Source organism: Dreissena polymorpha, chromosome 2 (genome assembly GCF_020536995.1).
Source record: "Dreissena polymorpha isolate Duluth1 chromosome 2, UMN_Dpol_1.0, whole genome shotgun sequence".
NCBI classification, from domain to species: domain Eukaryota; kingdom Metazoa; phylum Mollusca; class Bivalvia; order Myida; family Dreissenidae; genus Dreissena; species Dreissena polymorpha.
Window position 1 is genome coordinate 100904278 of NC_068356.1, and position 25856 is coordinate 100930133.

Genomic DNA, 25856 nt, shown 5'->3' on the forward strand with positions numbered 1-25856 from the left:
TTTCTTATGCACAGTTTCGCTTCCAAAATACACTAGCATTGACATTTGTTTATTTATAAAGATTGTGGTTACTTTTAACTTCATAGTTTCTATATTTGTGAATAACGTGTGAATATGTTTCAATCGCATCAACCGTTTTCAAACATATTAATTCATATATTTGTTTATCATTAACGAAATATTTGTCACAGATGTTTGGCCGATCAGATGATGTACATGTTTTTAACTTTATATCATGCCGTTACCACAAAAACTGGATTGAATGCCAGATGGATGGACGAAACCATGACTGTGTACTCCTGCGAACAGTTGTAAATGTTTGGGATTATGGTTGGCACCATTTAACTTTCCTTGGCTGTCTAATGAATTGATGGACCATTTCTTGGGGGCTAGGCAGCTTACTGTAACAAACTGATAACGATAATGTATCCTTTCCATCCCTTATCTTTTTCGTTGGACGGATGCGTGCATTAATTAATGACCGGCACGAACACTAATCTGACCTTTTTGTGCAGCCACCTTACCCCAGTCATTACTGCAGTAAGTCTCAAAAATGGTAAAAGCTAACTGATTAGTCATTGTGAAACATATATCTACTCTTACAATAACACGTTGTGCTTGCGAGTATCTTTTACGAGTATCTTTAACGATCATTGTAAACATATATATTATTTCGAGCCCGTTTTTACATCCGAAGAAATCAGGGACAGACTTTCAAACAATATTTTCTCCCCTTTATGGATAGCTCGCGTCCTATTCCTTTAAAACAACGGGGCATATCACATAATGCATGGATATGCAACCACTAACCCCTAAACACTGATTCCAAAATTTTATATTTTCTTTCAAAATTCTTTGCAAGAACTGTTTTAACCCTAAATTTTGATTTATTAGAAAACAAAAGTCGCCATTGTTCTTGAACCCGGCTTAAAGGGGTATTCCATTACGATTACCCACGATTTGTCCCGATTTCCAATATTTTGAGGTCGGGAACATTCGTTGCTCAATCGGCGAAGGTCCAAACGTATTCGTAGCTAGTCGTGGGCTGGTCGTAAGTGATTCCTGTAACGCGTGAGCTCCCGAAAAATCGTGGCCAGATTTCTAAACGTAAAATTTGGCCAGGACCTTCAAGACTGAATTTAATCGCAGTTGACTCGTAACAACGTCGTAAGGCGTTCTTGGGCGTCGTAATGGAATCGTAGGTAATTCGTGACTCAATCGGGAAATCGGTGTTCACGTAATCTGTCTACGAATAAGCTACGACTTTGTCAAGACTTTCACGATTTCAATCAGAGTGAGTTGCGAGCCCTCTAAGATTCTCGCGATTTAGTTACGAAACAGTTACGATTTTCGGAGAATGGGTGTGGTATATAAACAGGGCTTCTCGGTTTTTTTCAGTCATTCAGTTGTAATGGCTTTGTATGAATAACAGGTAATTTGTTTATAATAAAAAATTGCAAGAAAAGGCAAGGGCAGGGAGGAGATAAGTAAGAATACACTTGGTGTTGATATTCAAGCTCTAGTGCAAATACTACAGCTGCTCTTCGTCGAATTTCCATTTTTGATTTGGCGCCTAAACAGGAACGGAGGCCTTCTTACACATGTACATGTACACAGAAGAATGTAGGTCACATTGTAATGAAAGATCAATATCAATAAATATTGGCGCCTAATTCATGAGTGTGTTCGGTGAGGTCCTAGCTTAGTCGTGACCGATCTGCGTCGTTCGTAGTACAGTCGCAGTAGATTCTTACACATCGTTGTGAGGTCGCGATCCTATTCGCAAGACTTCAACCGAACCCCACGATTCGTCGTAACTCAATCGTACCAGTGTCGTAACCGAATCGAAAGCTGTCGCGAGTTTTCCCGATTCAATAAATGTGATAAATCGTAGCGAATCGTGGGCTTGTTTTCGTAGTGGAATAGGGCCATAATAGCAGTGAATTACACTGACAAAGATAGGTACAGACTGATACAATCATCAACAACAACGACGCTTTGACAAATGTACATAAATTAAAAATACTTACTCGTTCTGCTTGTATTGGAATTAGTTTTTATGGGTAAGTGGTATATGCAAAGGGGTTTTTATCATGTATGTTAGAAAAATCCTTGTTATTATTATTCAGGATTTATTGAAATATGGCTGTTTGCAGTCGACGATGCAGGGATTTGTCCCATATTTAGCACTTTATTTACAAATTTCTTTAAAGGTATGCCAGTGAACACGTTTTTGCAACGAAAATGATATCAAACAATGTCAACCAATGTCCCCGAGTACCATATCCGCCAGGGTTTCTTAAATAAATTCGTATGAGTGGAAAAATCGACTTTACATTCAATATGTTGATGAAAAAATGATATGACCCAGTGCAGTACCAAAGATGTTAATATATGGCAGGAGTGTAGTTCATTTATAAACTACTACTACTATGTATGCCTACTCGGATGCATTTTAGATCATTTTCATTGAACTTTGAGGTTTCATAATTATATCCGTTCTGAAGCTTAGTTAATTACCAGCTTATTTGTATCTTTTGTTGTATTTTTATTGTTTGAAAATCAGTGTAAATGTAAATCAATTCATTCATTCAGGTAAAAATATACGACAGTAAGGCAATCTTTACATTTATATTATTATTTAAAGCCTATGGTTCCAATTATGGGTAGACTTTCATAAATCTGAACTAAATTTGGATAAATGATACATGACTTAAAGTGGATAGTTTTGCAAACATCTCCGATAATTCGCGTGTGTCAATGTCTGTTTATTTTCTTTCTTTTTTGGTAATGATATACACATGTATGCAAAATGTAATCATACATTTTCAAAACACAATCCAAGCCTCCTTATGTGTATTTGCATAGATAACACGCAGTTCTCATCTGCAGAAGCCCCAAGCCTTTAAGGAATATATTCAGCCCGAATTCAGCAAATTATAACATTTAAAACTCGGGCGTACTTTTCATTTGCGCGTAAAACGCATATTGAGAGAAATCGTCAAGATTGCATTTAAATTATATAGCTCTGGTCTTGTATCACTATACTCATTCAATGACTTCGTGGTATGTGTTTTTCTTTACAAGTCATTTATAGTTTCACGTCATGGATAAAAGGTATTTATCGTATTGAATGATACATAGAGTTTGTTTGCAAGTCGCGTAACCCACTAATGGTAGATTATTAACTAACGGCTCGCGCATACATGTCCCGAATCTCTCTCACTCTGATTCTCTCCTCTGTGTCTGTCTCTGTCAGTGTCTGTCTTTCTCTCTGTCTGTCCGTACATACCAGAGCTACAGTAGGGGGTTCTTTTTGTCCGTTTTGCTATACAACTTGACACTACTTGATGAGGTTCATTCCGCAAAAAAACGCTCTTACGGTGTTAAAAATATACTTGTAGGCTTAAAAAAAGATCAAAGAAAAATCAAAGGAATAACCCCATAATGTACAGAAAACCAGACAAAAAGACCCCCCCCCCCCCACCCTACTGTAGCTCTGGTATGTACGGACAGACTGACACTGACAGAGACAGACAGGAAAATGCGCATCTCTACTTGCCGACTTTACGATTGATCAAGAGCACGCATTTTATTTAAAACCAATTTCAAGATGCAATATGAATATTTAAACGAACATTAAAAACAAAGTAATGATAACACAGCAAAGTGACAACATCATATTTTTTATTTTCTTAAAATAAATGTCATTAAGCTCAATTTATTTTATTTTTATTGTTTATGATTTTGATGTTATCTTTGATGGTGAAATAAACAAAATGTGTTGCCAAAACTACTATTTAATTTACGTACATGTATTTTTAAAAAGAGTTAACTTCAACTGAGTCACATAAAATTAAAATTTGAAATTTTTATGGACTTAATTTTTCACAGATTTTAAATTTTTGGAAAATTGTATTGAAATAAAAAAATTTTAATAAAAATTAACAATTTATGTTACACTAACTAAGAATAAAAATAAGAATCAAAGGTCTTCAGGTGGATTCGATCCTATTATAAACAGATACATGTATTTTCCATATTTTCGGATAATCGGTCGAAGCCTAGACGAAGCGAGTTTTTTTTAAATAATAATTCGCTTGTTTGAATATATTCAATATATTATTAAATGTTCAACCGTTCAGTAAGATCTGGGAGCCGTTTCATCAACGATTTACGACTAGTTGTAAATTACGATTTACATAAATTACGATGTTTCAATGAAATCGCGTTTCATCAAGCAAATCGTAAATTAAAATTACATAAATTTCATACATAAATATACGACTGGGTAAGGGCACACGTAAATTAACGTAATGGCGGTCGTTTTTGTCATCCAAGATGGCAGGAGACGAACAATTACCAATGCCAAGGCTTTTAAGGGAGAGATTGTTCTCGAAAACCTAAGAGATGAGAACATTGCTTCGATATTATCGTCTAAGTAAGGGCGAAATAGAGCGATTGGTGGTTTTGATCGGGGAAGACATAGCACCAACTTGCCGGCGAGCTCATCCCTTTCATTCCGTCGCTTAGGTATGTAAATAAGGCGAAGAAATCATTGATTTAAACAAGTAGATCTTCTATAATTATAATATTGTATTTATTTTCAAATAGCAAATAAGTAGCATTTAACCCAAAAACTTGAGAGTAGTTGCCCTTTGTTTACTTAGCATTTGACAACTCGGATTTTGCAAAATGGTTGAAGAATAAGTTATTGTTGTATCTTTTCTTAATAAAAGCATTCGATGATTACCGTTATTAGTTTAAGCATTTATTGTTGTGTTTCTTTACAAATGACTTTATGTTAAACTCATTCTATTTTGTGTCGACGTGTACTTATCGATGACTAAGTGCAGACTGATTTACCCCACCCGCTAATGTTGAACTTGTAGTTGTTCTACTTCCAAATGTTATGACTGAACAATACTTTACCTCGAAATTGTTGATTATAACATCGTGATCATGAAAATGAATATGACATCATGATATTGTTTGTGTTTGCTATTTTTAAACAAGTTATTGTATTGGTGAGTTAAGTAGATGCTGAGTAATGGTACCTTACTGGTCATGTACGTAATTCCGGCCACTTTTGGGACTATTTAAGAAAAATCTTTAGTGTTAGGCAACTGGTTGAAACTAAACTTCACATATATAATCCTGGGTTCAAAACTAACCTAGCATGAAAATTTAAATAGAATTAGATCAGTGAATGTTACTTAATGAACAGAAAATGATGTCATGTAAACTATCCATTTTCGTAGGTTAAATGTACCTAAAAAATCGGCCACTTTTCAGTTTGATCTGCAGATAAAATTACAAAGCATTATCTTTTGACAAATGTCCTCAAATTCAGAGTATTAATCAATGTTTATACTATTAAAATTTTTGACTTGAAATTTAAATAAATGCGAAATTATTATACCAGTTACTCCCCCTACCTATTTTAATAAATATAAACAATGGGAAACTGCTAATTCATTAAAAAAATATTTCTTTTGAATGTGTTTAATAAATTTTTTCAAACATAGCTAAAAAAGTAAACACATTTTGTTTGAAAAGTTGACTTCAGTTTTGATGATTAGTAAACGCTTATATATAATATTAAAACATGTAATCTAGTAATATTCTTATAAAGGGAGGTAATTCATATATTAAAAAATATATTTAGGTTCTGATTTTTATGTTTTGAATATAATTTTTTGTACAATTAATTGGTAAAACTTTAATTTAAGTTTATTAGATAAAATAAAAATAATTTTATCAAATATATTTGTTTCTTATATGAATATAATTGTTGAAACAAATAATGACATCACTTTCCCCACGAGCCAAATATTTCCCGCTATATTTGTGACATTTTAACACAAACGTTTACAGTGATGTGGTTCTTACATTTGCAAAACATTGAGAGTAGGGATGGTTTTCATGTTGATTTTTCTAAATAAAAACAAAATATGTGCGTTAAGATCATGAAAATGATTTTACATAGGTGGCCGATTTTTTACGTACAGGCCGGAATTACGTACATGACCAGTATGTATTTAATAATTGTAGAAAAATCACCTTAATTGTTTCTATATTGTTCTCATTTGATTACAATGTTGTTCGATTGGTCATTGTCAGCTCGGATACTACTTACCTGTACCCCGGGTACTCTTTAAGTATACTTACATGTAGAGCTAACCCTGTTACAGTTAATATACTTTAATATAGCCGGAAATTTAATGCTAAATGGGTTGTTGTACGCTTAATTTTTTTAAATATGTTCACATTAATGTCATTTTTTTTCTCAAATAGTCTTTATATCATCGAAATTTATACTCAAAAAGCATATTGATGCAGTTTTTTCAAAAGGTAAGTTTAATTTAGATAAACAATATGGCTTTACATTTATCTGTAGTGCACTGTACCACATCGAATTTTGGGCAGGAATACAACTCGGGTACAGTCTAATAAGGGCCGGGTACGTTTAAGTATATTAACCTTACCCGAGGTACATGCAAGTATGCTTAATGATACCAGGGGTACATGTAAGTAGTACCCAAGCTGTGAATAACCAATCGAGCGTGAGTAAAGTAGATTGTACCTTATGTCTTTAATAATTGCAGAACAATTACCTTAATTATTTCTATATTGTTTCCATTTGATTACAATTTATTTATTTGTCAAATTCAATTCTGTAGTGCTATAAATATGCACCCCCCATCCAAAAAATTTATTTCGTGCATATTGATGGGGCTTTTTTATTTATTTACTCCTTTTCTGCATTCCTCCCTTTTGTGTTGGTAATGTGAACATGAAATGATGAGCACTTTCATGTTAATGAATAACTTTTATTTTTTTTATAGATTTTGGCATATTGCCAAGGGAGATGTTTACTGAGGATTCCATGCCATTAATGTGCAGGCTGTTGCTGACGCCAGCATGAGGTAAATGTAAATACAGTATTATGATTCATTACCTTATCATTAAATTTGGTATAAAAGCAGATAAATACCATAAAAGGTTGAAATAAGCGTAATGCTTTTCATCTTTGACATCTAATAATCATTAGTTACGTACATGCGCAAAAATCATTAACTACCACAATAAGCACCATTAGCACTGTGTGATCAAGCTTTTGTTCTTTTATGTGTTAGCCAATGCAGCTATCAGTATTATCTTTAAATATTGTCTTAAGTTACATTATTTCATCTAGGTAAGGTAACTAAAATATAGTGATTTGATAATACTTAAGCTAGTTTTGTGAAAATTATTGAGATGCTTTCCTACCTTAATCTAACAATATTAACTGTGGACTGCTGTTTTATCAAAGACAAAGCAACTGCCCAATAAAATATTTCAATTTACAGCAATATCTGAGCACCAATGATGAGGGTCATCTGCTGGGAGATAGTGGGTATCCGTTAAGGACTAACCTGATGACCCCTTAACCTCATCCCTCCCATGCTGCGGAACAGGCCTACAATGACCATCTATGTAGAGGGTGGGTAGTAGAAAGGGCATTTGGAGTGTTGAAATCACGAGATTGGTAACATATTATAAAGGTTGTGAAATATAAGTCTTATTAGTGCGAGATCAACTTACCACACAGTATTTAAATGAAGTATTAGTGCCAATCTCTTTCTGACAGTGTCTTAAATCAAACGTAACTTCTAAAGCTTGATAACGTACAACTTTAATAATCAAATTTTAGAATTTATATGTAAATTAACTTTTATAATAACTGAGGGTTGTTTGCATGTGTAAATATGATGTTTCATAACAAAATGTCCGTTTAAATAAACTGATGATTTATTCATTTTATTTTAAATCTTAAAAATTCATTTTGCTTATCCTCAGACTCTATGTATGAAATATTGTTTACAAGTGCATTTAAATGATATTGTGCATTAATAGTGAATACAGGCACAAATAAAGTGTTTTGTAGGCTATATATTATATATAATTTATATTGAAATTAAATTAATGTCAATGGTATCAGGACAATTTAGTCACTTAGACAAATGTCTATGTTAAAGAAATACTTTTGATATTTGTTTAGATATCTGCATGCCACTGGTGGATGTTGGCCTTTCAAGTCCAATAAGTGCTGTGAAATATCAACATGCCCCTGCATAACCTGTGTCTGGATTCAAACGTTCCACTGATAGAGGAATTGGTTGGAAATGTGATGGAACCGGAAGTTATGAACAACACACCAGTACATCAAGCAGCATGTGATAAGAGGCAGCAGCTGATCAAACTGTTTCATAAAATGTGTTAAAAATTTATAGTTATAAATGTTATAAAGTGATAGATGGCTCGAGTCTTCTCTGAATAGGCAGAGCTACACTACTCAGCCAAATGGCGTAAAGTTGTGTCATAGCTGATTTGGAAGGATTGGTATTCCTGGTCGTCTAGACACAATAGTTACAACAGCTGATGTTTGCATGTTTTATAATTGTGTATGCATAATTTGTCTAATATTTACTTCAAGGTTATAGGTTTGTGAAAGAAAAAAATGTCAATGTTCTGAGGACCAATAAAAAAGTTATGTGTTAGGTATTACCAAGTGCTTGATTTAATATTTATTTTAATGGGAACTTTTCCTAAATTTTGGCAGATATTCAAGTTTTTCATTAAACGCTTTTATATTGATACATGTAAACACTGGATCTAAAAAGCTCCAGTAAAAAAAGAATACAATTAAAGAAAGATAAAAAGTAACTCCTACAGGGCTCAAACCACTGACCCCTGAAGTAAAAGCCTCACACTAAGACCACTTGTCCGTCCATGTTGATACAATGAGTGATGTATTTTACACTTTATATAAGCAATCCTCATCGTGTCACAAAATATTACGACAACAACAGAACTCTACAAATTATTCAATCGTCGAGTGTTGCAGCAGATAGTTGCAACGCTGTAAAATTTTCAAGTTTTTAAATCGTCAAAAGTTGCATATAATGGATATTTTAGAGCATGGTAAATGTTCAGTATTACTGTTTCCTCACAAATATCATAACTACAACAAATGTTTGCGAATCTTAAACTTATTTTTTTTAATTTAGTCAATTTACCAAAACTGGAAAAGGTCCCTTGAATATTGAACAGTTATCTGAGCTCCAGAAAAGATCATATACTCAAGGTACTTTTCCCCATTAACAATTATTCAAGTGATATTTTACCCACTGACTTTCGCTCTAAAAGGTGTTCTCTGTAATGAACATTCTCAAAGCCACATTAAAACAAGGGCTGTTAGTAAAACATGCATGCCCCCCATATGGGCTGTCAGTTGTAGTGGCAGTCATTGTGTGAATACGTTTTTTTGTCACTGTGAACTTGACCTTTGACTTAGTGACCTGAAAATCAATAGGAGTCATCTGCCAGACATGATCAATGTACCTACGAAGTTTCATAATCCTAGCTGTTGGCATTCTTGAGTTACCATCCGGAAACTATTTTACTATTTTGAGTCACCGTGACCTTGACATTTGACCTAGTGACCTGAAAATCAATAGGGGTCATCTGCAAGTCATGATCAATGTACCTATGAAGTTTCATGATCCTAGGCGTAAGCATTCTTAATTCATCATCTGGAAATCATTTTACTGTTTCAACTCACTGTGACCTTGACCTTTGACTTAGTGACCTGACAATCAATAGGGGTCATCTGCCAGTCATGATTAATCTACCTATGAAGTTTCATGATCCTATGTCCTAAGATTTCTTGAGTTATCTATCATCCGGAAACCATCTGGTGGACAGACCGACCAAGCAAAACAATATACCCCCTCTTCTTTGAAGGGGGGCATAAAAAGTGGGCTTGTAAATGTAACGGTACTTTATAATAATAAGTGTGCTGTCTATAAATATGGATATTATTGTCATAAAAAAATAGAAGTTTTCCAATATATTAGATTGTTTCCGAATGTATTTACTAAACTTTACCCCTTTATGAGTCTCTGTTCAATTATTTGGTCATCTACCGTTAAAATGTTGTTTACCTGTGCATTTTTTTTGTATTTTTATTGAAATGTTTATGATAATAATGTTTATGGTATTTGATAACAGTTGCTATTACACTAGTTTTCAATGAATAAAACACAAAGAACATTCACAAATATTTATTATTAATCAGGAAGTAAAATATATTAACTGGGCATGGTATTATAATTCATATGACAATTTATATCTTACATGATAGTATGTGTAATAATAAGTTTCATGGACTCACTGAACACCATCACATGTAAAATCAATTAAAAGTTCCAGAAACAATTGAGCAATTTAGAATTTCATTTTTTTTAAAGAGAAACCAGTTCCTCATGATTATTGCTTATGTCCCTCTAAATGGCATATCTTTCCCTTGACGCCATCAACATCTCCTCCCGAGTTTTATTACGCTGTTGCTTCATTCTTCACATGTTGCTGCAAGCAGATAAATTTACTAGTTTATACATTTAACAGAACTAAATATTAAATACACAACATATGACACTATGGTCATAATAAGTTAGCATGCCTACATGACCTGGTTTTGTTTCTGAAAGTTGGTTTTTGTATTGCAAAATTAACCTAGCTTTCTGAACTTAAACTCAACATTTGTGTGTGACACTAATGCTCTACATTCCAATTTCTTTTTTAAGTACATGGATGTCGAAAGAATTAAATAAAAAATACCTTGACACACAAGTTCATACCCTGGTAAATAGGTTACCGGTAATAAAGTTAAATGAAAAAATGCAACAATACTTTATCCCCATAAAACAGAGTACAATGAAAAACAAGAGCACCGCATAACAGGTGTGAACGCTCGGCTACGGGTGCATTTTTTTAACGAATAAAAGCTTGTCAGAATTATTTTAAGGTCCTTCACCTTTGACCTAGTGACCCAAATATGGGTGAGGCGTGTAGAACTCGTCAAGGTGGAGCTGCATATGAAGTTTCAAAGTAATAGGTGGAAGCACTTTGATTTTATGGCCAAAGTTCAATACATTGACAAAATGTTAAGGACTGAGCATGACACGGACGACACAACACGCTGGCTATGACAATACCTTGGGTTTTCTTCGAAAACAGCCCAGCTTTAAATTGAAAACATAAATTGTTACATTTTCATTGTAGGAAATAATTAGCAGTCAGCTTTACTATAATCTATAGAAAAAATAAATAATTACTAGTTGTTGCTTCTGCCTTCAGTTTTATGTTTTAATGTAGCTGAGTGACACAACTTCTGTTTGAGTTTTGTCAACCGTGTTCTCTGTCCATTCAATTTTGGTCCTTCAGCCAGTAATAACATTATTTTTCTTTTCTGGAAAAACAAAGAAATGAAAACTGCATTTGTGATCTTTACATGTAACACAGTTTTGCAGAGAAAGCAATATAAATCAATGTTGATTATTTACATCTTGTGAATCAACACTATAATAAATTATTGTGGACAATGATATTTATTTAATGCTTTCCGTTGGTTTATAGAGAAATATCGGTGGATTAAAACGGATAATTTCACTATTTCAAACAATGAAAATTATCAGTGAGAATTATCGATTATTTTCATTGCTTAATGTGAAATGACGTCATTTATTTGACAAAATGACGACATAATCCCAACGACATTCTTAAGTAAAACTCTTTAACAATGTATATAAACTGCGAAAAAAGCATAAAATAAAAAGAAAATTTGTTGGATTCGGTGAAATATTGATTTTAATTCACTCGTGATCATAGAAAAAATATATTTTCACTCGTGGCTGCGCCACTTGTGAAAATATCATTGTCTATGATCACTCGTGAATTAAAAACGATGATCCACCGAATCCAACAAATATCCCCTATATAATAGACAAACAAATAGCATTCTCAATGATATGACATTTGTGATTACTAAACATGTTGTGTCATGTGAATCTAATACCTTATTGAAATAAAATATTTGATAATTGAACACAAAAATGCTGACATGACAAACTTTCAATCCATGATGTCTTGTTATTGTCAGCCTGAATTCCGATTGGTCTCTATTAAATTATATTATTAAACTGTTAATTGATCTACACCACAGTCACATTTCTGCATAGAAATAACAAAACAATTAATCTTACCAATACATTTTTATTCATGGATAAAGAAAATAAGCAAAAAATCTTCATTCTTGTCAATATCAATTGCCGCCTTAGAGTCTTTTGATGATTTTTGCTTTGGCAGACACTTGGCTGAAATAATTCGTGTTCAGATTTATCCTGAACGCGAATTATTTCAGCTGTCTTCATTCATAACCAACAAGTTCTCAACTCACATTTCAACCGTCTCCATCCAAAATAACTTCTTTTTGCGTTTAGTAACGGAAGGAGAGTGTCGGCCAAACAGCAATCGGTAGCCTTCCACACCGGTCTACACGTCGTTTTCCAGTGTTTGTTTTTGTTTCGATTCACAACTAGCATTGTTTTTGTTAGTCCAAATAATTAGACGTAATTCGACCTCATATTTATAGGAGTATGTTTTTTTGTGCGATGTTTGCCTTAGCTGACAGAACGCGCGAAAATTACGTCATGCAATTTTTCAGACTGTGTCACTATTTTTTTCGGTTACAAAATACGTATATTTAAGTAGTCGTATTTTATGTATGTTGCATTTACGATTTCGTTGATGAAACGGAGTTTATGTAAAATCGTAAACGACTACATTAATCTCGATACATAATTTACGATCGTATAAAAATACGTAATTATTGATGAAACGGCCCCCTGAATCGCAGAAATTGGAGTCGCCATATGGGTAAATTATAAGCCTACTTTGTGATCTTTGAATAACTTACCTATTGAGTCATATAATTTATAAACTGTTCACATTCAAATGCGTCATGCTAATTCACTTAATGTTTGAGTCGCGTGCCATGAACTATATGCATTTTATCGCAGTCTTCCGTTTTCTATATACATGTATATAATATGAGTCGTGTTCTGAGAAAACTGGGCTTAATTTATGTGCGTAAAGTGTCGTCCCAGATTAGCCTGTGCAGTCCGTACAGGCTAATCAGGGACGACACTTTCAGCCTAAATTGGATTTTGCTAAAAAGAGACTTCATTTAAACGAAAAATGTCATAAACGCGGAAAGTGTCGTTCCTGGTTAGCCTTTGCGGACTGCACAGGCTAATCTGGGACGACACATTACGCACATGCATTATGCCCAGTTTTCTCAGAACACGACTCATATGTATATACCAATACTTAAAGTCTATCGGGTTGATCGCCGTTATATTTTAGTCGCAATTAAATCCATAAGCTCCGAAATTGCACGAAAAGATTCACTTTACAAATAGCCTTCACCTTTTCAGTGGAAAAAGAAACCGTCAATTTTAGCGATGCATCACTGATGTTTAAACTTTGCCCTATACGGCATGCCTCTTACCAACATAAATTTAAATTTAATACGTTTGTTAACTCATTTACATAATTACTTTCACGGGTATGCGTGATGAGGTAAATCGAAGGTCGTTGCTCTGAAAAGCTATGTATGCAAACAATTCATATCACTATGATGCTTGCAATATTGAGTATTTTATGTTTACATCCTACTAACATCTTTACACATAATAACACATTATCTTTTATTTCATCCAACATTATGTTCATAGTATTTCAGTGGCGAATATGTTTCTTTTCCTATTGAAACTAATGTATTACTCGTTCAATTATGAAAACCTAGTCATTACAATACTTATTGACAATAAAACATACAATTTCACCTCTTCTTGTTCTTCATGTTTTATTTGTTAATACAGTAAAATATATTATCTTATTATCACCACCACCTTCATTAAAATACATGGTCGTTTCATTCCATCTCCTTTCACTGGTCGCAAACATTACAACATCAACGCCGTATATCTTTTTAAAGATATTTCTTGTTTACATTTAAACGTTTTCAAATTAATTTTATAAAAATATGAAAATATTTCTTAATGTTGATTGAAAGTAATGTAACGTTCGTTGTTGATGGGATCCCATTCGTAGTTTTATTTTTATCCTAACCAGTGTGATTGATTGAAAATGAGAAATTTCAATTCGATTACAAAACACATAACCGTTATACTATATGTCAAAGAGTTGTGTTGTTGCTGTTGTTGTGGGAGGAGACTAAGTGTATTTTAACAATCATGCGTTTAAATTGAATCTATATGCTACTATACTGCACGGTAAGTATAATATATTAAAAAAAAAACAACGAGAGATGTGTTTGCTAAAAACACAATGCCCCTACAGCGCCGCTTTGAAGCCTTATATTTGACCTTTGACTTTGAAGGATGACCTTGACCTTGCACCACTCACAATGTGCAACTCCATGAGATACACATGCATGCCAAATATCAAGTTGCTATCTTCAATATTGCAAAAGTTATGAGCAATGTTAAAGTTTTCGGACGGACGGACGGACTGACTGACGGACTGACTGACAGTTCAACTGCTATATGCCACCCTACCAGAGGCATAAAAACACGTGTTGCATACGTTCGCATTCTGGCTGCCCGTTTTAAAACTTACATATTCTCCGTTGTAACGTTCAAAATATGGCATCATATCGTTTACAATTTTCATCATCGTGACTCTTATCAACATCTTAAACCATTCAATAGTCTTTTGAAATTTAAAATAAACATCTCAATATTCAATTTTCCTCGAATTATTCATGTCCACATCTAGAGCATCGACTTCGTCTGCGCCAATATTAATGTCTAATTACAACAATAAGAAGATCGATAGACCTCCTTCATGGACACTGATGTTATTCGAGGGGGGGGGGGCCTATATTACAATGTTGCTATCACGGTTTATCGAAAGGTCAATGACCGCTGAAATTGTTGAAAACTCTATGCCGATACAGTTATTACGTATTGTGATAGGGTATGAAACGAGATCATGTACATGTGTTATTGCATGAAAGTGTCTTACTCACGTTTTCAACAATATTATGTATATGCGAAAATTGTTAATCCTTAGTCTGTTACAGATCGATTCGAACGTCTGCGAAACATGTAGAAACAACATAATTCGTTGATATATAAAGTTAATGGATTTTATAAAAACTGGTTAGACGTAATATATCAACTTGCCGATTATACAACTAAACGTATATGTTAGGATTTTTGTCTTGTTTTTGGAACCATCTTAAAAATTAGGTACACATGTTTTAAATTACTAGACAGAAGCTGTTTCGTCGTTCCTATAAATGTACAGGAGTGTCTTCAAAAGCTGAGAGGAACCTTGCGGTAATGGTATCAAATACATCAGTTTTTAACCCATTTATGCCTAGTGGACTCTCCCATCCTTCTAAATTGGATCAATTTATTTCCAAAACTAGGGACGTCTAGTATATTTATTTCTATGTGTACAATATTTCTTACAGAAATTCCTTTAAGCAAACAGCGCAGACCCTGATGAGACGCCGCATCATGCGGCGTCTCATCTGGGTCTACGCTGTTTGCCAACGCCTTTTTTCTAGACGCTAGGCATAAATGTGTTAAGCTAATCTGTAAAAAACGACAGCTCTGCATGACTTTTGTATTTTATTATGTACACAACAGGTTACTGTCTGAACGGTTAGTAATATATCAAGCGAGGCTTAGCATAAAATAACGGCGAGGCTTGTCTGATATATTGCAAAACTATCAGGCAGTAACCTATTTTTATAAACAGATGACGTAATAGTTGATTTTGAGTTAAATGACTTCAAAACATTATCTGATATAACAGATTCCTGTTGAACTATAAAAGTCGGTAGTCGAGTGGTAACACACTTGTCTATCATTCCGGAGATCTCCGGTTCAATTCCGGGCCGGGGCAATGGAAATTTCAGAAATGCTTCAAGTATTTCCCACCCAACTAGAGATGTACTGGTATGAAACCCAGGTAATTCTCGCGTGTATCGGTGCTATACACTGAGCACGTAAAATAACCAAGGGATCTATTCGCAAAGAGCTAGGGTATCGCAGCCGGGTTCCTTGTATCTCAATACTGTCTCTTCTGCATGCTGTCTCTTCAGCAAAAACCGAAGGACCCCAATGGAAATTAGTGCTTGCACTTTCATGGGTTATCCTTGACCGCAAGGTCAAAAAAAGAGAAAAAAGAACAAATAATATCTGGCATCGTGATATCAGGCAGATATAAATGTAGCGGTATGATAAATTACGTTTTCGTCAATTTAACACATGCACTCCAGGATGACAGCTTGCTGTTTTTACAACAAATACTTCCATATTTCCAATTAAGTATATTAACAGTTGATCGCAATATAAGTGTATATGTATGTTGGACAATCATTTTAACCCATCTATGCCTAGCATCTCATCAGGGTATGCGCTGTTTGCTTAAAGGAATTTCTGTAAGAAATATTCTAAATATAGAAATAAATTTACTAGACATCCCTAATTTCGGAAATAAATTGATCCAATTTAGAAGGATGGGAGAGTCCACTAGGCATAAATGGGTTAATATTTCTTGACCAGGTGCGAACGCATATAATTTAATGATGTTTTTTTATTAATTAATACCACAAATGTGTATAAGTATATAGTTTAATATAATAATGCATGTAAATTATGAAGACATCTAAGAGTTTTGGTTCTTACCTAGCCTCTATCGTCTTGCGACATACAGGTATGGGCCATGTTGGCAGGATATCCGTCCCTCCATATTACATTATACTTTCGTATAAACATTGAATAATTCTCAGTATCAAGGTACAGGGCCTTAAGCATAGCACACCATACGCCCCGCGTCAGACCAGACTGCGCGAATCAAATTGTTCTTGTACCATTTTCGATTAGCGTAGCAACTGACGAACTGCGCGGATATAATTTGTCTTTTTCCATATGCGGCCAGCGTTGCTCAAGACCACCCTTCGCAGTCTGTCAGGAGATACCGTGTCCGCTTATTTCAAACTCTAACTGAAACAATTTTGTTTAAGTAAATACAGGCCACCGGCAAAAAATATACAATATATACTATTAAAACGCTGCTGATTTACCAATCGTGATACATCGACTATCTCCGGAATCCTCCGTAAGATTTAAGCAATAAATCATCTGCTGACCCAGAGTGCTGATTGACAAATGATTGCTGGTCACAACATGGTTTGCCGGCTTACTAAGTTAGTGAATCAGTTGATTTGTTTGTTTTTATGTTTTACCGTATTCAACATAAAACGACAGTCAGCGAAGCTAATCTTTTGTAACTCATTGCTGGATAAGTTCGTCTTAAAGTACTTAGTGTACATACATATGCCAATGACTGACACATGTCCTACTTAAACAAGATAGTGAAGAAAAGGTCACATAAATAATCCGAGATATTCGGATGTTTGCTAGTTTGATAGGATTTAACCAAAGCATGACAATGATCACATGACAAACGTACAACTTTCAGTTTCTGAAATTAATTAGTTTCGAACACATACCGTAAAACAAGAGTGTTGCTAAGTCTGTGTGGACTCAATGGAAGTTAAAATGCCAATAAAAAGAGACCCAGAGTCTCATTTTTTGAAAGCCAGGATACTGCAGATTTTTATTTAGACCATCATCCACAGGTCAGCGAGGAAGGCATTTATTTAAACTGATGTTATTGTTTCTTTTTTGTAAATAATTTATGATTTTTATAAGTTTGGGGTTCCGTGCAAATAAGCGTAGTATATAATAATTATAATTAATTATGATCATTTAGCAAATTTGTCTTAATAAAAAATGACATTATCTTACTGAGTTTTTGTGTAATTGTGTCTGGGCCATAGTGAAGTTCCAATATGTGATTTTTCATACCCGATTCTATTTTTACTTGTTGCGCTACTATTCCGTGTCGAAATAGCACCTTTAACGAGGAGCCACGGATAACCAGAGCAGACAACGGCTAATTTATTGTTAACAATAGATTGACTTCCAACATAAACACGTCAAGGTCATTTGTAAGCCAGGTTGGGTTACATCAATTTCAGCATAACCTAAATGTATACAGGTAGGCACATATTTATACGAGGTCAATGATCTCTCAAAAGTTTACAAACAAACGGGTATAAGGAAATATGAATATCAAGATTGTCCGTACTTCAAGAGACTTTTTTTTCGAAAATAAGTATAAGCATAATACTTTCTCACTAATTTTGACCCTATTTCCGCAACCAATTATTTTAAACCGTAACAGTTTTACTTTATCGAATACTTTTATTGAATTGTGGCTATTGAATTAAACGTGTTTTCGTTTTGTTTTTCTTTTGACTGAACGTCTATATTATATTGTATAATAATACTATGATTTATATACGCAATGACAAACAAGCTGCGTGTAGTGTAATATTGCTTTATTGTTTGCTATTGTCTAGACCCTTGGAGGCATGGTTCATTAGCAAGACCCAATATGGATTGGTTTTCTATCACGTTCATTCACTACCAATAACAGAGTAACTAAGAACCAAACAAACATATCCTCTACCTCCAGGCTCTATTCGCTGAGCTTGTCAGACATCGCTTACGATTACACGTAGTATATTGGCTTCAACAAGTCTATTGGTAACTATAAACATCTTTTATAAGATCAAGTTAATACTGGCCATGTTAATGTATTGCAACTGGGCATCGCTCTGGGAAAACGGGGTTTAACTACTGTCCTTTCATTGTCGTCTCTGACTAGCATGTTCAGGTTAATATGCACAGTGTAGTCAGGGACGCCACTTACCGCCTACACTGGACTTAAGCTCTGAAGAGACGTCCTTTAAACGACACGTTTCTTAAAAAAGGACATTGTCGTCTGTGATAAGGCTGTGCGAACTGAACAGGCAAATATAGTACGACACTTCAAACGCGTGCTTTAAGCCCGGTTTTCCTAGACTGCGGTTCATATATAAACCAAACGGTGATACAAGTTAAAGACGTTCATGCTAGTAACCATTGACACCACTGTATCAAAATGTTTTCTTTTTATAACTAATATATATATATATATATATATATATATATATATATATATATATATATATATATATATATATATATATATATATTTACTACACATGTTTTAACATATGTATACAAAATGAAGTGTCATCTTGTGGAAATGTCAATGACCTTTCAACTGAACAGATTTATGATTTATGTCAACCCATATATGCCGAGTGGACTCTCCCATCCTTCTAAATTGGAACAATTTATTTCCAAAATTAGGGATGTCTAGTATAGTTATTTCTATATTTAGAATATTTCTTACAGAAATTCCTTTAAGCAAAAAGCGCAGACAAAGATGAGATGCCGCATCAAGCGGCGTCTCATCTGGGTCTACGCTGTTTGCCAAGGCCTTTGTACTAGACGCTAGGCATAACTGGGTTAAAGTGAAAAGGTATATAAAGGAATGCGATAAGAGTGAATCATAAATTAAATATACCATCATGCCGTTTTATTGACGTTTTATTCAACCCAAGGAGGCAGTTTTTAATAATGTATTTTGTTCTTAAATCTGATACCGATGCTAAGCGGACGCTTCTCACCAAGTTCAATACCCTCGTAAAAGACAATATATTAAATGGAAAAGAACCGCTGACTCGTCTTATCTGAATAACTCAATTTTAGTGGTATTACAGTTCATTGATATTTGAAAGTTATATATGAATACAATGTAAGCTGGATTGCTGAGACTTATTGGGGGCCGCATTCATAGCGGAGGTCTATATGGAATTAAATCTTGTTCTGAGACAACTGTTCTTAATGCAGGTGCGTAAAGTGTCGTTCCAGATTAGCCTGTGCAGTCCGCACAGGCTAATCAGGGACGACACTTTCCGCCTTCACTTGATTTAAGGTAAGGAGGGAACTCCTTGAAACTAAAAATACCATACAAGCGGAAGTGTCGTCCCTGATTAGCCTGTGCGGACTGCACAGGCTGATCTGGGACGACACTTTACGCATATGCATTAAGCCCAGTTTTCTCAGAACGCGACTCAATTAGACCTTTATTTAGCTCAGTACGCGTTGTAATTATTGTATGTATGCATGTTTACATTTTTGGAGAAAAAATATCGGTTTTGTTTAACAACATAATTTTGTATTTAATATGTGGGTGTATTATGCCTTAGTTCGTTTACTTAAACCAATAATTATTAGAACTTTTTTCTCCAGTTTTGGTTGGCTCGAGTCGTATCTATAAGATTTTGGATCTCATAATCCGAGGCAAATCCAACTGGTTACAAGTTAAACCTACCAAAACGCTATAAGTGAAACTGGAACCATGACCCATTTAAAATCTATTACTTCATGTTTTCAGTATGTTGTAATAACTAAAGGCACATAGTTTTATTGTTTAATTTGGATGTTTTATGTCAATGCCTGAAACGTCCACCCAAATATGAATTTGTTGATTCGTAAATTAAACGTGTATCCACGTACGGTGTTGTTTTTTTAACTTTACAGATTTCAAACGGTCTATCGAAAACATGGATTCGATTTTATGGGTGTTGTTTCACTGTGTGCTTACGTCCTTACTTAAGGTCAGATGTTCGAATTCAATATTTGCATAAGTTTCAAATTTCTGTAATTATATAGTAAATGTATACCGCTTATAAAAAAGAGCAGAAGTTGAAATAAGTAAGAAATACATGATGGTGAATGCAAAAAAAACAACTGAGTTTTGCTTCCACCACCATACCAAATAACAACTTTGCCCTAAAAGAGTTGTTTGCTTGCGAACAACAAAGGTTAATACCATGTTTTGCAAGCCAGTTTTGTTAGGTACGATAAGCCCGATAACTGCCGCATCCGCACCGAGAAAGAGTTGTTTCATTTATGCCAGAGGTTTCAGTTCTTCCACTATATTCATTCAAAAATGGACACACATGAATATCGCGTTAAACTGAATGTTTTTAACGATGCGTATAAAGAAAACAAACAATATTTGTTTTATTATATACGGCGGCATAAATGGGACATAGGAAATATTTTATTTAAATATTTCTATGACGTGCGCACGTCATTGTTATGACGTGCGCTTTTATTTAACTATTTCTATGACGTGCGCACGTCATAACTTTGGCACGTCATAACGTCAAAGAGACTGTTAAAATATTGCCTATGTCCCCTTTATGCCACCGTAATTATACGTTGGGAGGCAATGTTTATGAATGCTTAAAATAGTGCATCATGTGCTGCGTCAGCAAAGGTCATTCAAAATCTGTGGCTATTTATAGAGAAGGGAAAATAGATATACTTCTGATCAACAAGTATAGTGGGATATCGAGAGTCCAATACACTATCACGCGTCTGTTGCGTAACCTCGTTGACAGTGCTTGCTAGTACAGAGGGGTAAGCTTTTATATGTCTGTAAATTTGTTCTTTTGTTCTAAACAGATAGCGGCGATCTCTCATGTGTTCGCAACTGCACGGGTGATAACAACGCAATAGTACAAGGTTAAGTTTGTTTATATTCACAGTTCTCAATTTATAAAACGTTGAACATGAGTTCAGCAATAACAACATGCATACTAAAGACAACGACAAAAATGCTTTATAATGGCTAAAACCGAAAAAAAACAAATATTTTTTTTTTTTTAAAGATATTCGGCGAAAATGCTGACTTTGAAATAAAGTGTGAAATTTACGTTTCTAAATAACTAAATAGAAAACAAAAGTTAAAGTATTTCGTCTGTTTTTATCACTTGTTAGTCCCATATTCACCTCATGAAATGTGTTTTATTACAATAAAACCACACATTAGTGTTAGTAATTACAAATTATACTACGGGAGTTCACAACATATGTGTCCTCAAATGGCTTATTATTTATTTTTCCACCATCGAAATATATCGTATATTAATATTTCACGCGATGTTTTCTTTTGAAACATTCAGATCACTATTTCATAGCGGCGTTATGCGAAAATGGGTCTTATGACGTTTCGGCCACCGTAGCTTAAGCCAAGCCTGTGCATTTGCGTAGTCTGGTCAGAGGCGATTCTGTCCGCTATAAAATCACATTACGTTTTATTTATGGTCTCATTATGTATTTACTGACCAAATTGCGAGATGCACAGGCTTGACGGGCTATAGCTATGATTGGCGCATATGGCATAAGACCCATTTTCACATAACGCGGGTCTTTTAAAATCTAATTGCGAGTTGTAAATGGCATATTTAATATAAGCACAATGCATTTCGAAATAAAATTGAAATCAAAATAGCAAATACAGCAAACTTACCAATAAGGTTTGCCTATTCAGTCGTTCTGGAACGATTTCCAGACGTGCTGACCGAGTACGTCAAAGATTTGTGGTTAGATAATTAAAGATTTTCCTCTTAACGTGACACTATACTATTTCGGTTGTGTTGTGTTTTCTCATCTTGAAAGCAAATCTGTGTTTATCGATAGTTAGGTATGTCTTCCCCTGACTATTAATGACCGAGTACAGACCTTGAATTTCTGCCAGATGGATTTTAACGCGTAATTGTAACTGGGCCACAATTTGTGTCTATGTGTCGTTTGACATACATGTCTGCAGTGGGTAGTCCAGAATTCCGTACATTGAACAGTGTTAAATTCTTTACGCTGCGCACATGCACAGTGATGCAGACAAATGTCTGGGGTTTTCTCTCGAATCAGCCCATAAAATATTCTAATGTATTCATTCGTGACTGCTGACGTTATGTAGAGGTCATTTAACGTGAAAAGCTTGGCAAAACAGCTATGCCGAAAAAACGCAAAAGTGTTCTATACCGATGTTAAGGTCAGAGACTGATTGACACCGTGTGAACTACAAGGGCAGCACGTAATGCATCAATAACAAAGTACGGGTCAACAGCGATGTCTTTATGACTACCTAATTCGTGAGTAAAAAGGACTGCTCGCATAATCATTTTTTATTTATTTTCATCAATTATCTTATTTTATATTTTTAATTGTATATGGTGTCAAAAAAATAAGTAAAGGGAATTTCCATCATGAAATTATATTCTTAGTGTGATAGGTATTCGATATTCCAACAATATTCATTTAGTATGATGGTGATTGCAAATTTTAGTCTTCATCGACTATTTTCATCATATTTTTAATGCTTTTAGAACGTCAAAAAAGAGAAAAGTTGTTGTTATTTTGTCTGAATTATATCTATAACATAAATATGATGATAAACATCGCACACACATCTCGACCTTTTCGTTAAGACACACTCTCTTTATAAATTTGAATGGGTTGTGTTCATTTCAAATATGCAATTCAAAAAGCTATAACATAATTTTGAAAAGTAAGTTGCGCCTAAGATTATGCAATAGTGAACAACTTCAGTCCCTTCAGCGCTTTGATTATTTACAGTTATCGGATCAATCTGAACGCATCGGACAGTGGGCTACACCACACCGTCTCACCGTTATGGCGGAATTGTCCGAGGAGTCCCGATTGTTATCGGATATCAATGCAAATATTTCAGCAAATAAGTAAGTTTTATAACAGACATCATTGTTTGTTAGCGTTTTGTTACATACTGATGTGAACTTGTGGTAAAGTAATTTAATGGCCTGAGGCGGTCGATGTACTAAATTGTTTATTCTGACCGCCAAGAGCGAGTGCAAAAGTTATTTGGTATGTTATGAGGAAAGGTCAGATTGCCTTTGATGAGTTCTTTGTCTTCCTCGAAACTATGTTTTGCAGTTTTTCGGCGTAGCTGTTTAACCAATATTTTCACCTTTCTTGACATTTACAAAGCCGATGAAATATTTCGTTTTAAAACGATGCTAACAGAATGTTAAGCGTGAAAATATCGTATCTCAAACAGAGATAAATAGTGTGTACAGCAGTTTTACACTGAACGTTTCAAATACTTAGTGTGTTTGCCTGTCCCTTTTCTTCGGCTAATTCGTTCCTACTCAAAGGCTCTGTTCAACATGTCCACGATAATTTTCTTATTGCATTTTCTGCTCCAATAATATTAAGAATATTTATTTATTGCTATTACCCTTTGTTCCATACCAGGTGTTATTACGAAAAGTCATGTTATATAGTAAAACATTGAAATAAAGACATGAAATTATTGGGTTTTGCATAAGCCAGCGTTCCTGCACAAACATTGAGTACTTTAACCCATTTAAGTCTAGTGGACTCTCCCATCCTTCTAAATTTGATCAATTTATTTCCAAAATTAGGGATGTCTAGTATGTTCATTTCTATATTTAGATACATCATGCGGTGTCTCATCTGGGTCTACGCTGTTTGTCAAGGCCTTTCTTCTAGACGATAGGCATATATGGGTTAATTAAACGTAATACAATCCATCTCGCGGGAGAGCAAGGTCAATAGTCGGACCGGTCTGTACATCGTAAATCAAAGTTAGAATATGCTAACGACGTTCGTCCGTTTGCTTTTAATAAGACAGCCTGGCCTGGCACCAATTCTCCATTCAAATGAATCGCAATTTGATTTTTTGCCTGTAAAAACCGCAATGTGATATTAACGTGTGATTTGAATGTGCGGAAAGAAAACTGCGCCATTATGTAATTTTTATATATTACGTATTTCTTATTACTTTAGAAACTTATGTTAGATACATAAAATGCTATTTGATGAAACATACAATAATATGATTTGATGTGGTATCATTTATATCTACGTATGCAAGCTTGCAGTTTGAATATATATACATCATACCTCTACGCTGATTTCGGCCTGATACAAAGGTGCCTGGTATGTTTTATTCGACGCATGTTGGCGTTCAAAAAAGTTAAACTTTGGAGGTTAACGCTATTATTCAGAATCAAGTGATGTTATTGTTTTATACGGGCTCGGCAGAAATTTCAAGATATGATGCTCGACACACAAAAACTACTCCCAAGCAAGCCTCTCCATTTTCATGCTTAGTCTCACCTGATAAATTGCACAATAACAGGGCAGTAGCATGCTATTCCCTCTACATATATATAAATTGGGATATTTTCTGTAATGGCTCATATTCTGCCATTTGCAGCAAATGCGATATGAACTTATGCCATGAGATTAACTGTAAAGACAAGAATAAAAAAGTGTATAATTAACAAACAGATGAAAAGAAAACCTTAAAAAGATCTTTTTTAAATTAAATGTGTCGTGTTCTGAGAAAACTGGCTATAATGCATGTGCGAAGTTTCATCCCAGATTAGCCTATGCGATCCGCTTTTATGACATTTTTCGTTTAAATAAATACTCTTCTTAGCAAAAATCCAATTTAGACGGAAAATGTCGTCCCTGATAAGTCTGTGCGGACTTCACAGGCTAATCTGGGACGACACTTTACGCACATGCACATGCATTTAGCCCAGTTTTCTCAGAACGCGACTCAAATTATCTAAAAAAGTTAATCTTAAGCCTGTATTTCCAAATTCAGAATATCAGCCGAACATCTTTTTGAAGAAATGTCTTGTTCCTAAATTATTTGCAATCATATGTATTCACAAGCATCTTGAAAGACCTTTTCACGTTTTGATAAATTGACAAAATTTTAACAAATTCGTTTAAGGTTCGCACATTTTCTTTTTAGTTATATTTTTGAGGAAACAGTAATACTGAGCATTTACCATGCTCTAAAATATCCATTATATGCATCTTTTGACAATTTAAACAACTGAAAATTATAAACCGTTGCAACGCGAAACGATTGAATAATTTGGAAAGTTCTGTGGTTGTCGTGATATTTTGTGAAACTACGAGGATTGCTTATATAAAGTATAAAATACATCACTCATTTAATGAACACGGATGGCCAAGTGGTCTAAGCGGTTGACTTTTACTCCAGGACTCCAGGGGTCAGTGGCTCGAGCCCAGCTGTTGAGGGTTTCTTTTTCTATTTTTAATTGTATTCTTATTTTTGTACTGGAGCTTTTA

At 34.4% G+C, this 25856-nt stretch overlaps 2 long non-coding RNA genes across 5 annotated transcripts; one reads left to right on the forward strand and one right to left on the reverse strand.

Moving 5' to 3' along the window:
- The first annotated feature begins 4649 nt into the window (after positions 1-4649).
- On the forward strand, positions 4650-10109 carry LOC127868271 (uncharacterized). Of its 4 annotated transcripts, none has more exons than XR_008044057.1 (4): positions 4650-5027; positions 6849-6929; positions 7353-7486; positions 8045-8917. It is a non-coding gene; the product is annotated as an uncharacterized LOC127868271 (long non-coding RNA). The 4 variants fall into 4 exon arrangements; XR_008044058.1 differs by having other exon boundaries at positions 4651-4698; XR_008044056.1 differs by lacking the exon at positions 4650-5027 and adding an exon at positions 8940-10109 and having other exon boundaries at positions 5691-6929; positions 8045-8827.
- LOC127868270 (uncharacterized) lies at positions 10095-12716 on the reverse strand. The gene is made up of 3 exons (XR_008044054.1): positions 12284-12716; positions 11163-11296; positions 10095-10413 (listed from the first exon to the last, which is right to left on the reverse strand). It is a non-coding gene; the product is annotated as an uncharacterized LOC127868270 (long non-coding RNA).
- Between the last annotated feature and the right edge of the window lie 13140 nt (positions 12717-25856).